The sequence below is a fragment of the Lonchura striata genome, chromosome 9 (assembly GCF_050655825.1).
Source record: "Lonchura striata isolate lonStrDom1 chromosome 9, ASM5065582v1, whole genome shotgun sequence".
NCBI classification, from domain to species: Eukaryota; Metazoa; Chordata; class Aves; order Passeriformes; family Estrildidae; genus Lonchura; species Lonchura striata.
This window is the reverse complement of record NC_140711.1, coordinates 17,315,369-17,330,157: the sequence shown is the minus strand read 5'-3', so window position 1 is coordinate 17,330,157 and position 14,789 is coordinate 17,315,369. Positions and strand designations below refer to the sequence as shown.

Sequence of the window (14,789 nt, the reverse complement as noted above, 5' to 3'; positions counted from 1 at the left end):
AGTGCAGCAGAGCTGATCATGCAAAAACCAGTTTTTCTTCTCATAAACAGATGTGCCAAGCAGCAGGATGTAATTATTTGTATCATCCAGAAGAACCCTTCAGCATACAAAGGAAATAAATGTATGATAGAGAACACCAAAGGTGTGGGACTGCAGAGACAAACAGAACCTGGAATAGCAGGAGATTAATTTAAAATTAAAAGTATGTTTAATTTGGTATTTGATATCCAGCAGGTTCTCCAGGAATCTATCAAAGAATTTAAATTGTGTGCTCTTCTGAAAAACATGCAAATGACATTTGTTGCAAAACAGGCTAAACACTCAAGTCCAGATATTTCCCAGGAAGAAACCCTATCCCGGAAGGAAGAGTTTGTTTGTGTGGGTTTTGTTTGGTTTTCTGGGTTGTTTTTTTTTACAAAGTGTCTTCCCAATTGCCTTGAATGTCAAAGCTTTAACTGCAGGAATGAATACTCTTGAATAGAGCTCCTCATGTCTTCTTCCCTGATATTCATGCATCCTTTCAGAATGAACATGCATCCTTTCAGAATGAACATGCATCCTTTCAGAATGAACATTCCAAAGATTGCCAGTCTCCTATTTCTCTGGCTATAGATCACCCATATACCTGTACAAAAAAAGCTTCCCTGGAGCATCATTTGCAGTCTCCAGTTTGCAAGCCTACTCTTTCAGTCTCCACAATGACTTTTAGGGAAAACATCTTTACAGAGCTGGTGAAATGAAAAATAAACATCCCTTATGGCCCCTTATCCTGAAATCCACTGCCTTTCTCAGTACATCCTATCTTTCCAGAACAATTCCAGGCTACAGAGGAGAGGAAAGCAGAGGGAGGTGCATTGACTCTGATGTGTTAGTTCATTTTCCACCTCTTACAGATATTTTTCCATACTGCATGAGAAACCTGCACACCAAGCCTAGAACTGGGGAAGGCATCTCCAGCCCTGGCTGGGCACTGCTCAGGCTATAAATACCTGTATGGCTTTGCTAGGTAATGAGTCTGGGCATGTTTCCTTCTGAGCCAAAATAGGCACATGGGCTTGTGAATTGGTTGCAAAGTGCTTTGAGCTGCCTCATGGTGAAAGGTGCAACAGAAATTTAAAACAGAGGAGGAAAAACCTATTCCACTACAGTAGCATGGAGCTATCTGCAACCTGCAGTCTCTTCAAACTGACATGTTTACTCTTAGATCAAATGCTGAGCAACACTGGGAAGCATACAGGCAGCAAGCAGCTCATTGGAGCAGGAAGAGAGGGGGTGACTGAGACCTCCTGCCTGTTACCTTGAAAAATTCATAATACAGCAGCTCAAAGGATGCTTTGTTCTCCCACCCACCACCATTTCACATACCCCGCTTCTGAGCCAGCTGATCAAATGGTGCTCTTGTATCTGACAAGTCTTTTAAGGAGTACAACTGGTTTTGGCCTGAAATGTTCTGTAAGCACTCCAGTTTTTATGATGGCTCTGGGACAGATGCTGCATTCATTGGAGACAGAACCTACAAAAGCTGGTCTGGTCAGGTAACCAGATCCTATGCAGTGAGAGGCAGATGACATTTAAGTAGTACACAGAGCTTTCCTTCTGATTCTTAAGGTGACAATAAATCATATAAAGTGTGGCCCGAGCCTTGGCTCTCCTTAAAATTTTGATTGTCTAAAGAACTCCATTACATTTGATTCCATATTCCATACATTTGACAATGATGATAACTTGCAGCAAGTTCAGTGGATGGCTAACAAATGGACCTTTATGGGGCTGAAACCTTGTTCCCATAAAGAAGAAACTGAAGAAACTGAGCTCATTTAGCCTAAGTAGGAGGGGCTTTGAGGGGAGATTACCAAGAAAGAAAAGCCAGGCTCTTCACAGCAGTACTTGGTGAGAGGAAAAAATTGACAGGCATAAACTGTATTTTCAAAAGGTTTGACTTGATATAAGCAAAAGTTTTTTCTGCATGAGGATGCTCAAGCATCAGAACAGGTTGTCCAGAGATGCTGGATGTGTAATCTCCATGCTTGCAACTTTCATAACATCAGTGGCTAAAGCCCCAACTACTCTGGTTTGAGCTCATAGCTGAACCTTGCTTTAGTAGGAATTTTGACAACAGACATCCTCTAACATAAGTTAGTCTAAATTCTATGTTGCTGTAAATAACAAACCTTACAGCAGAACATATCCTGCCCCTAGTCCATCTCTTTCAGCCTTTTTCTACTTTAATTTTTCTGTTTCAATTATCTTGGTCTCCATCATCCCATACCCAACACTTAGCTTGCAGGATATTTTTATTTCTCCTTACCTTTTGTTAAAATATGGAATCTGCAATGAAACAAAAGGTCTTTCTGAAATAAAGTTAGGATTATTTCACTTCCTTCTGAGGCAAGTACTTTATGCATGAAGATGGCTCTTAAAATGCTAATTAACCTCAATTCTTAGTCAGCTCCATACCTTAAAAAGCAAAAAATCACTTTCCTTCCCGTAATACACTGATTGCGCTCTTCCTTGCTCTTTGCAATACCGCCTCTCCCCAGCTAGCCACTCTCCAGGTGAAGCTTAGCAGCAACCAAAATTGAAATGTGAAAGGACCACAATTGCAACTCCTTTTTGACCTCTCCATTATTGAAAGCATGGGTGATTTTATCTCCAATATGGTTTTTATGTGCACACTGAAAATTTTGAGCAGGATGATGTCACTGTAAAAAAAAAAAAAGTAAAACGCACCTTGATCTGCAAAAAGACAGTAAGTAACAGCAAAACCACTGCAACAAGAATTTAAGGTCACATACAGACACAGCAACTGACCCAGAGACTCCACCAGATATGCCTTTTCATAGCCTTGTTGATGTATGAGAGGGTTGTTTTTTTTCAGACTTCAAATGAAAAATCCAATTTTTTTTTTAATTGCTCACATTCCTTTCTTCCATCCTTACTACCCACTCATTGATGAAAACAAGGAAAGATCTGATTTTTCAATGAATAGGAATTATTTTCAGAGTTCTGTTTGCCTATTTTATTTAACCCAAGTGGGACTGCACATGAAGACATTAGGTATGTTCCCTGTGAATGATGTCCTTTTATTTGATTTTGGGAGGGGAAAGAGTGAGTGTCTATGCAACCTCAATAAAAAATAAGTATCATAAAATGAAAGTAAGAAAGAGGAACGTATCTGAAGTTGTTCTCTCTAGCAAATCACGCCATGTGGTTTATGCAGTTGCCCTCTGTTGTTTATTGGGATGTGAATACAGCTGATTTCAGTTTCTTACCCTGTGAAAATTTCAGTTTCTTGCCCTTTGAATAACATTTAGAGTGAGATTACTCTTCACCACTCTTTTGTCACACTCAACAAATGATTTAGGATAGAATTTACCTTAGGTCCAATCCCCTGATGAAAACAAGGCTTACTCCAGAAGCTGGAGCAGGTTCTGTGGAGCCTGCTGGTCACTTTTGGGATGCACCTTGGTGTCCATCTCTGAGGAGCAGCGTTAGTATCCAAGTGCAGCTGGCTTTCAAACCAGTGGCCATGGCTTTCCGAGCCCAGCAGGAGGAGGCTGTGCCACCTTCCCAGATGGGTGGCTTAATCAGCTTTCAGTAATCTTCCTATGAAAGTTGTCTTGTCTGGCACATATAGAAATCCATGGTTTATGCTAAAGCATAACACAGTAGCTCTCCAACCTGCTGCCACTCAGACCTTCTCATTAAAGGTGTTAAAATGCCGTTTAGGCTGGGCTTGATGTCTAGGAAGCGGAACACAGGTGTCACTGTAGATGTGGAGAAAGGCGCTGCTGGCAGGTTCAGGTGTGACTGCTCAGGGGTGTCAGCGAGAGCTGCAGACCGCTCAGCCCCCGCCCTGCCCTGCCCCGGGCTGAGAGGCGGCTCTTGGTACCCGGTACCAGGAGGGAGAGCAGCCCGAGAGGTGCACCGGCACCACCGGAGCCAGAAGCCTTATCCATGTAGCTGCAATGCTCAGGGTCCGCCTTCCTGCCCTGATCCCGTTTCGGCACCTCTCCAAAGCACGCTCAGCTGCGGCCAGAGGCTCATTTGTGTCTGATCCCCAGCCCGGTGCGAGAGCCTCTGTGCTTTCGTTCAGCCTCCCGGTGGTCCCGTCCTGCTGTTAATCAAAGGCCAACGCGCAGCGCGCGTGGCTGGGGCTGTGCAGCTTTAACTCCTCCCGCCGTCAGAGCCGAGCCGTCGGCTTTGCTCGGCCAGAGAGGGGAGAAAGAGGAGGGGAGCAAGAACTCATCCCGAGCTCTTTTAGAACGCGAGCGAACGAGAGGAGGAGCGGGCCGGGCCCGGAGATCGCCGGCGGAACGGCGCCCGGTGCCGCAGTGCCCGCAGCCGCCGCCGGGCGGCGCCCGCGCTCCGCCCGCCTGCGGCCGAGCCGGGCCGGGCCGGGCCGGGCCGGGCTGGGTTCTGCCGGGCTGGAACCGAGCAGAACCGCCAGCAAACCTGCACCCATCGCCCGGACTCCTGTTCGGGGCTGCTCCTGGGGACAGCAGGCCCGGTCTGGGACATCCAGATCCAGCGTGTGCTCGTGCTGCAGGTCAGCAGCAGCCAGCGCCAGCTCTCCCGTTTATCCTGTGGCAGAGCAGCTTTCAAGAGTCCGCGGCAGCATCAGCCAGGACTCTCGCTTTACTTTTCTCCGACTTTGAGCACGGGTTGTACTGGGTTTACCACAATTTACTAAACAAGCATCATCCTTTACTTGTCGGTTTCCCGACACTGATCTAGCCACGGGTTCTGAATAATACAATAAATGAAACTATTCTGATGAACAATTATTAGAAAACTAGGGATGTCTTAGGACACCACAGAGTTTCTTAGCTCAAATTGTTGTCCAGTCTGTAAAATTATCAGAATGTTAATAATCAGTCTGATTTTCAAAAGTTTTCATGTAGTTTTCTAAGTAGGGATTTAGTTCTGGAGTTGTGCACAACGATTTAAGGACGTCGCTAACAAAGTTACACAATTTGTGGGAACGCTTGGAAAACTGGAGGTGACTCAGAAGCCTGCAGGAGTTGTTACAATGCCCTCCTAGTAAAAGGAATAGACTGCAAAACCCATTACAGTTGCAACCTCTCGCTGGCAAATTGCAGCCTCATTAGTAATCTTGGCAAGATGACGGGGGTTTTACATTACTGATCCTCTTGTTAGCCCCTCAAGTGTGCCACTGAAGCGCTCTTTCGGGAGCAGTTTGTGGAAGTGAATGTTGTAAATATATTGCCTTTATAGGCAAACAGACGCTCTCTGTCTTTGGGACCATCAAACTGGCACATTCACAAACTCACAACTCACTTAAAAATAAATGGGAAGAGAAGGTAAGTAGTTAAACCTGCCAAAAATTAGGATCTAATGATAATTGTAAGCACATAAATTTTGTTGTATTTTCCCAGTGAGCCAAGACACATGCAGTAACATAAAGCAGCTTCCTTTCCCCTCAAAACTCTCTCATTAGCGGTGTGGATGTTCTAGATAACTTAAAACTCTTTCCATATGCAAGGATGACATACATATCTATCTATATTTATATATATACACAAATGTATGTATATATTTTTTAAATTAAGAACCAGACATCTATCAACAACACAGCAACTGACTTAAATGCACTAACATTATTGTAGGGCAACAGCAGTTGTTCTCAGGCAGGCAGTAGGGGGTCCTGTTCAGGTACTCCACCAAGACAAGAAATTTATGTAATTAGGAATCCATCTGTCACTACTGTCCCCAAGCACTCCCTCGGTGTCCCTCACAGCACAGTCTGGCTGACAGCATGAGGTGATGCATGCAGTCAAGGAACGTCATTATCTCTCCACTGTGCCTCAGTTTTTCTCGAAGATTCTTTAAACCTGGCTGTTCTCCCATTAAACTGACCTGGGAGCTGCAGAGCATCCAAGCAGACTCCTTCCACTTCAGTAAAGCACTGGTTTAAGAGTTTAACACATTTCCCAGTAATTGCTCACAAATGCTCCATGAAGGACAAACAGTTCCACAAAGCTTCTCAGATAATATTCTCCCTGATTACAGAGTCTCCGGAGGGTTTTTGTGCCAAGGAGAAGAAAATGCTTGGGGTTAGCTCCTCGTGGGCTGTAAACAGTTCAAAACTTTTTCTCCTCTGTGTTCTTCCTCTTCTCATTACTGGCCCTTGTGTGGCTTCTGTTGTGAAAGAATTAATTATTCAAGCTGCCTATATGTCTTTTTTCAACAACTAGCCCCATTGTGTTACAAGGACAAAAACCTTCAGTAACAGCCAGGACAGATGGCTGAAGCCCGGCAACACATTTCAGAGGAGTGCCACACCTCTGTGTTATCAAATCTGACTTTATTTGCAAACCTCCTTATCTTTGATATTTTAATTATGATGCTACTCTTGAGGATGTTCTTGTTGCACAAAGACATCACATTGAATTATTTTTTAGTGCCTCATTAAGACAAAAAAACTGGGAAACATGATCCAGATGCAAACTAAAAGCTGAACAATCCAAAGAATACAAACTATGTAATTTAATAAAAATCTTGTTTAAGGGCTTATTTATCTTTTGCCAAGTTTTTAACATGTTGGGGATGGAAACACTGCAGTATTATTCAGCAAATATCCCTGCTGGAATACTCTTTTCTTGCCATAGTGATACTATGTAAGCTGTGCTATCTCAAGGGAATTGTGTAACAGTGCAGTGCCAAAATGCTGTGCTGCGATATCTGTGCCTTATACTTTCTTTTCTGCAGGGTTTTCTGCCTCTAAAAAGATGTCTGAATTGCTTTCTTGCATTTCTTTCATCTGTTTGATCATTATATGCTAACCCATTAATAATTTCCTCTTGCTGGCCCGTTTTGAAAGGCTCATGTATGATTTCCAGTTGATAAAATTGCCATTGGGATGCCCTTGCTCTCCCTTTAGCATTGATCGTCATCGCTCACGAGCAGATGCTGGGGAGGCAGATGATCTTTCAAATGTAGCAAGGAAGGCTGGGAGGGGAACGCCTGGAGGCAGATTCAAGCACTTAGAAGGGTGTAGTCACACACAGGGTGTTAGCTTGCTTCAGGGAGGGAGGGCAGCAAGAGCTGAACATCAAAGTGCAATGGAAATGTAAAATCCTTAGTTCTGTGATTCCTCCTTTCATCTGTGCTTTTTCTCCTGGCAAGGTGTTGCAGGCAGTGCTGCTTTCTGTGCCACCGAATAGACTCAAGCTTCAGTGAATGTAAATGGAGCCCCTGGACCAGTTTTTTTATCCTTCAGAAGTTCTAACTCTCTGAAATTAATTTCAGTTTGGATATTTTCAATCAGCAAAAGAAGGCACAAACAGTCTTTCTAGAGCATGCAAGGAACAGGTATTCTTCAGACTCAAGTTGCAACAAGATGGGGAAGAGCAGGAAAATTGGAATAATCCATCCTAGGGGACGCCTTAGGGCGGTTCAAGGCATACACTGCATGGTGGTGCCAGACTGGCATCTGGGACCAGCTTTGGTGCAGGATCCTGCCTGCCCCATGGACACCATGTCTCACCCCAAACAGAGGGTGGCAAATGCAGGCTCAGTGTGCTGGGGCTCCCCCAGCCTGGGTTCCACAGCCAGGCCAGGATCCCACAGGCACTGCCCACCCCGGGGCTCCCTCAGCTGGGGAGTGGATCCAGATGTGTCCCCTGACCTCTGGCTGCTGGTGCTACAGCTTGGCTGCAGCTGGCTCTGCTGTGCTCACTCAGGTGCCATCGCTGGTGCCTTGTTCAGCCCAAGTGAGCGGTGCCTCCAGTTTGGGACTGTGAGTAAATCTGTAACATCTCTGTCAGTGCTCCCATGGACCAGTGATTTTGTACACGAGAGACTGCCATGAAATAAAAAAGGCTGCAGGTATAAAAAATACCTGAACCGAAATATGAAATGTGTAATATAAAGTTAATACAGCAACAGCTCCAAACTGAAGGAAGTGGAGATCTTAAGACCAGTTTTTAAAGTTTTGTCAAGAAAATCCAGAAATAATTACTAATTTAATTACCTGAAGCTATGCCAACAGGCAGCATAAAACAATCCTTACTGACTTCTGAAGCACTCTTAACTTTTGTGAGCAGTCCCAGTTTCTTTTCCATGTGTGAAGGCCTGGCCTGATTTAAGAAGGACTTCTCTAATGTGACATGAGCAGTATCTGATGAACTGAGGTTCAACCTATAGAAAAGCTGCTACTGGCAAGCATTTTGAGTAATCAGTTGCCTATATGAGATTAAAGGGCAAAAAATATTTCTGCAACTTACAGCAAGGTCTAAATAGACCCTCTGTTAAACTGTTCTTGTGCCAGGCTGACCCTGCTGACCCACCAAAGCTGTTCTGTCCCTGCCCCCCTCAGCTGAACAGAGCAGAGAAAATACAATAAAAAGCTCTTGGGTCGAGATAAGGGCAGGGAGAGATCACTCACCGGTTACTTTCAGAGCAAAACAGACATAACTTGAGAAAATTAGTTTAACTTATTGCCAATCAAATAAAATCCTAGAAAAACCCTTCTCTTTTCCTCCACTTAACCAGTCACACTTCTCCCCATGGCTGCACAGGGGGAGAGGGAGGGGGGTGGTGGTCAGTTCATCACACCATCCCACCTCTCTGCTGCTCCTTCCCGCTCAGGGGAGGATTCCTCACATTCTTCTCGGGCTCCAGCTTCCCTTGGGGTCACAGCCTCCTTCAGGCACATCTACCTGCTCTGCCTGGGCTCCTCCAAGGGCTGCAGGTGGATCTCTGCTCCTGCTTGGACCCCCAGGAGCTGCAGGGGCACAGCTGCCTCTCCATGGCTTCAGGGAGAAAATCTCAGCTCCAGAGCCTGAAGCACCCCCTGCCCCTCTTTCCTTGACCCTGGTGTCTGCAGGGCTGTTTCTCTCCATATCCTCACTCCTGTCTCCATCTGTGCAGGTTTTGTGCCCCTGCTGAAACACCTCATTGCCGGGGTGCTGCCACCAGTGCCAGTGGGCTCAGCCTTGGCCAGGTCTGTCTGCATCCTGCTGCCATCGGCTCCATCAGGCACAGGAGAAGCTTCCAGCAGCTTCTCACAGCAACCACCCCGTTAAGCCACCCTTAGCCCCCCTCACTACCAAAATCCCACCACACAAAGCCAATGCAGTGTTAAACTAATCTGGCTGCAACTGCTGTATAAAATCAATTCCAAAAGTTACTATATTTCATGGTAAGCCATGCTCAGTGATGTAGCATCAGTTAATTTGTCTTGGTGTCCTCCCAATGAGGGAATGTACTTCAGTCTTGCTCATTTAAGAATATAATCTTTCTCTGATCTTTGAAGTCCTGAAATGAAGGAGTAGATCACGAGGCATAGGAATTAGAGCAGTGAAAGCGTTATTAGACTGTAGAGCTCGTTCTTCCACCGCTAAAAGGCTACTTTGCAGTTCATTCTTGGCTGTTTTGTCCAGTATACCTAAAGCCCTGGGAGCATGGGAAGAATGAAGGAGCAATTCTAGTGTGCAGAAATGTCAGTCCTTTTCTCTCTGCTTTGATCCAGCTATAGGATGAAGCAAAGCAGTAATTGCTGCCATTATAGAGAACAAATCTATTTGCATTTCTACGGTGCTTCAGCTGTAGCTGTGAATGCCTAATCAGTCCTATTGCTGGAAAAATATTTTCCAGTCTCTAGTCAAATCTATGTCTGATTGCAGTGCATTACTGCAAAGCCACTTCACCCGTGCCCTGGCCCACATCTCCAGGGGGCTGGGGGAGAATTTTTGAAGGCAGTGCTGGTGTGTAGGAAACATCACAGCAGTATCTGTCAGTACTTCAGTAACTGGGCCTCTAACAGAATCCTGCCCAGCGTAACATGCAAAGGCCTTTGTGCTTCTAGAACTGTAAAACCCTAAATAATGGGTGCGGAAAGATCCCCTTACACACCTTTGCAGGAATAGTAATATTTACCCCAGCAGCCATGCTAGCTTTAGCCTTAATAATCACATTGTATTTTCCTCACCTAGACTCCCCAGCAGCTTTGGCTGTAGCTGTTTCTCATTGCCTGTTCTGCATGCTTTTATCAGTGATAAGCACTATCGAGCCACTGCTACCTCCTGATGCTAACGTAGCTGCACACTGTGACACATATTTGTATATTTTTCCTGAATCCCAATGAGTTGCACCTGCTTTTCTACTAATCAGTAGTTTTGTTCTGCCTTCACAAACCCTGGAAATTTAAGGCAAATTTAAGCTTAGTATGCAGTTCTCAGGACAGATATAGCTGTCTGCTTTCAATCACCCAGCACAGAAGAGTTGTAATCTGGCCAAATCCCATGTATTTGTCTTGTTTACACTTCTGTTTAATTTGATATGTAATGTACATGAATCAGACATTCGTCCCATGATGTTTTTACACAAACATTTAAGAATTTTATCTCCTGTAATCCAGTCACTGTTAGCACTGTTCCAAAGTCAAAAGTTATTTAAACAAATATCTCTATTTTTATCATCAAAACAATTCATTTTTTCATGTATTTACAAAGTCAATTTTTCCATGAGAAATCAGCCAGTACCTCAGAACTGCATTTCCATTTAATGAATTTAATTATCATTCTTTCGCCTCACGCAGGAAACATTAAAGGCAATTTTCCATTTAATCATTTCCACTAAAAGCTACAGCAGTAGCTTTGGATTTTAAAGATTGTCAAACGTCATCCTGTAGAATAGGAAGCTTTGTTTGTTAAACAAGACACAACAATAGTGAAAAATTGTTGTAATGGGAACAGCATGTCCTGTAACAGGCATTCCTTATTTAGAGAAGTGACCTTCATGAGATGCACCAAATCAATCTGTCCTACAGATGTTACTTCCACAAACTCTTCAGAAATGCTGTAGTAAAACTCTCTTTTACACATCCAGCTTGTGCCTGTGTTAAGTCTCCTTATCACATCCCAGTGCTAAAAAACTAAAATACATTTATTTAGATAGTTGTTCTGCCTTCGGGGGAAAGGAAATGAAAACCTGGACAGGGAGTGAAGTACATCCTGACACATCTGTAGATTTATGCCAGAGGTTCAATCATATATCCTACAGGATCCTATAGGTTTATATCCTAAATCTCAGAAGGAATAAGAAATAACTTCCACCTACTGCCTTCTGCTAGCAATAACTAACCAAATGTTTTGGCAATTCCTAAGCTTAAATGGGCTCTGCCCTTGGCTGTTGTCAGTGAGGAGCATGGATACAGGATAGAGCCACACAGCATACACTTACTGCTCTGTGGGTGGGCTTTGTGCAGTGTCATCTATAGTAAAAGAAGGGAAAAAATAATTCTGTGAAGGGCTTTTTATGTGGTTAAAGGCTGTGAGGATCCCCCTGGTATGTACAGGTCTGACGGAAAGCACCTTGCACTCTGAGTATCTAGAACCTTCCTGGTAGTGGGGACAGGATGTTTCCACTGGCATTTTCATTCACTACCTTGAACTTGTCAAGTTGCTCACAATACACTTAAAAGCAGAGGATTAGGGAATGGCTTCTCTCATCCCACCCCTCACACTCCTCACAAACAGCAATTGCCTGATGTTCCACGTGTTTGGTTGTTATGAGTCATTGCCCCAAGGGATTTACCATGAAAATGCTGCACCTCTTAAGGCTGAAGGTAGATATTTCTGGCAACTAATGTGGCAGGAATTTTTGGAACCTTTTAGGCCAGTCACTGGCATAAAACCTGAGGCTGCCTGAGGGAACACAGAAATGTAAGTTGTCTTACTTCACTCTTGTTACCCAAATTCACTCTTCCCTCCTTCCCAGACGGCCCAGGCTTTTGCCATACATTTTGAGGCATCAGAGGTAAATATCAAATCTTCTGCACATAATTCTTATTATCACAATTAGCCATAATTAAAGAACAGATACATATTTGATGCACTTTGATCTAAAAATAACAAAACTATAACAAAGAAACGGCTGTGTGCTATGGAGAAGAACCAACACGACTGTGTGAAGGCGCTGACTGAAATATTTGTGCTCTGCTGGCACTGAATCCATGTGATCCAGGAGCACAGTCTGGTGGGAGGAGGCAGCTCCCAAAAGCCAGCAGACTCCTCCTCTGTAGGGCACTGATATTGTCAAACTCCTTAGTACAACTTATTAGTAAAAGTGTTTAAAATAAATATACAGTAGCACAATAGTAGGCTTCTTGGGGACCCTGCTGCCATACTTAATGTATTAAAAACTCTTTCTATATAGCACACCAGTTAAGGATAACTGTATAAGCAGTATAATCTGCTTTCCACAGGTTAAATGTTTTGAAGCTCATGTACTGCTGATTCATTCTGAATGATATCACCACAAATACTTCCACCCTGAGAAGTTATTTATTGGCTTTGAAGGTTTCTGTTCCTGAAAGTTCATGACAGTAGTTTCATATCACTTCAGGCCTATCTGCATGCCTGTCCATCAGTTAATTTTTCTTTTCCAACCAAAAAAACTGTTTTCACTTGAGCAATGACCATCATTGCACATCAATACTCATATCCCTAGAAACAGGAGCTAGCCTGGGCACAAGAAATTTTATTGTTCTCCTCCATCTTTGTTTATTAGAGCAAGGATTCTGTTTAAAAACAAACCTAAACTTGAAATGTTTGTTAAAGGCTGGATGTGTTCTTTTCCTGTCTATACACTTAGAGAAATTCTCACACTTTCAGAGGTCTCAATTTTAGATTTCAATTACTGAGGCACAAGGCTGATCCAAATGCCAAGATGTAACCACACTCTAATTTAGAAAAGTGGAACTTCAATATCTTAAAGTTGGTTGATATTCCAAAGTGTCCCCTGTTTCTAAGGGAGACAGAACCAAGCCCAGGTAGGCACCTGGAAACTCTCAAGCCTTGCAATATCCCTGTCTGTCCTAAACACATTTAACATTTTCATAAAACAATAAATTTTACATTTGAAAACTGCATTAATTTAAATGCCTGTCGAGGGTACCTGGCAATCTTCAATCACAATGCCGCTGTGAATTCCTCTTTTCTTTGTTCTTGAGCTACTTGTACCATTATTTGACTGAGCTAATCCAATAAAAATGCTAAAATTGTTTCAAACATTTTTCTTTATAGTTCATTTCATGACCTATTTTACAGCAGGCTATTCTCTAATCTAATTTACATTATTCTGAAATCACAAACTGATCCTAATTACCTTTTAATGATAATACAAACTAATTTAAAGGAAACATCAGGTGCTGCAGTGAGAACCTACTGTAGATTTTCCTTGCAAATGAGATCATGGGGTTTATGTATTTTGATGTGAAATACTAAATGAAAATATTTTCTTGTTTTTTGTGTAAAATTCAATACTTACACTGTAGTTTCAAATGTGGGGGAAATGTGTTGCTGTTTCAGAATCTTTGGAGGAGTTCATTCTGAAATTTAGAGAATAGCTGAATTGTTCATTAATTAGTTCAGCATGAATAATAACCAGAAGCATGATTCTGCCTTTAACATAGATTAATAGCAGGTTAGGATGCAGTAACATTTCTATACTTGGAGAGGCAGTTCAAAACATTATTGGCTCTCACTTTCTTAACTCAAAATAGTTCTCTTGTGAATTTCTGCTGAATCAGACTTGTTTTTTCCTTTTAACCACTCATATCTGAAAGGTTTGAGGACTATCCACAGACAGTGGAAAGCATTCTCTTTATATTAGCATTCTTGACTGTCCTGAAAATTATTTCTGAAAGTAGGATTTTTCTGTCATGTGGAGTTCTGAAGAAAACACATTGAGTTTTCTTCACACATACAATATTCCTGAGGTTGAAAACACAAAATTATTCTCATATATCCCTCTGTCAATATAATAGTAAGGTGCTACACAGTGATATTATATGATATTATATGTTGGCATATTTGAAGCTTCAAAGGTGAAGAAAACAAATACAAAGTTTTGTTCTGGGTCCATAGCTAATCTGAGACACTTAGTGCTATCACATGTGGATAAAACCATGGATTTAGCAGAGACTTTAATATTGAAGTCAGACATTTATATTGATAATGGGATGGGATTAGGGGTCTTAACATTTCAGAATACAAAGCACCCACTCAGCTGAGAACTAGAGAGGAGCTTCTCATATTGGAGGCAATTTTATGAGCTGCAACAGGTTTTCTTGAACTTAGAAAACCCCTAAATATTTAGACCAGACTTCAGAATGTTTACTTCTTGTAGGTAAAGAAAAACCTTGTATGTTCTGATTGCTAGAATTATGGTCATCATTCAAGTATCTCATTGGTGAAGTGAATTCATTGCTGACTTGACTGAATGAGCCAATTAACCAGTGAATCCAATTTACCTGACCCTGACTTGGTGTGTTAGTTCAGGATGAGACAACAGTTGTGTAATCAGAGAAGTCTGAGTTATTGACATTTAATTACATTTAACACCTGTAGATAATACAATCACTGTCTTATTTTCTCTCTGTAAACTGGGTATTTTCAGTCCTTTTTTCATAATGCAAGTCTCTTGGTGTCACTAATATATTTTTTAGAATGCCACCACCTTCTGTAAAACAGTGATTTTGGATTTTCTAAAATAATTTCCATTATTGTATATGGAAAATATTTTCTAGAGTTAATTTTTACTGTCATGAGGATATCTGTCTCAAATTATGTATGTAAGACTGTCAGTAATTCATTCCCTTTTCAAAGGTTCTCTCAATTTATAACAATGAGTAAAGTAAATCTTGAGATAATGTTTAAATTTGTGTAGTGTAATAAAATATTAAGTGTCACTATGATTGGGACACTGTACAGTTGACAGTGTTTCATGGCTCATTTACCCAAGTAATTATTACATTTTAC

General features: G+C 42.3%; 1 protein-coding gene and 1 long non-coding RNA gene across 5 annotated transcripts in view; one reads left to right on the top strand and one right to left on the bottom strand.

The window, feature by feature from the left end:
* LOC146766639 (uncharacterized) overlaps window positions 1-4,340 on the bottom strand; it is a 45,652-nt gene extending 41,312 nt beyond the window's left edge. The window contains exon 1 of one of the 2 annotated variants that reach the window (XR_014957209.1): window positions 3,377-4,340. This is a non-coding gene — a long non-coding RNA (uncharacterized LOC146766639). The remainder of the gene's footprint in view (window positions 1-3,376) is intronic. The other variant, XR_014957210.1, reaches the window with a different exon arrangement.
* SLC9A9 (solute carrier family 9 member A9) overlaps window positions 1-14,789 on the top strand; it is a 195,124-nt gene that overhangs the window by 17,948 nt on the left and 162,387 nt on the right. The window lies entirely within an intron of this gene.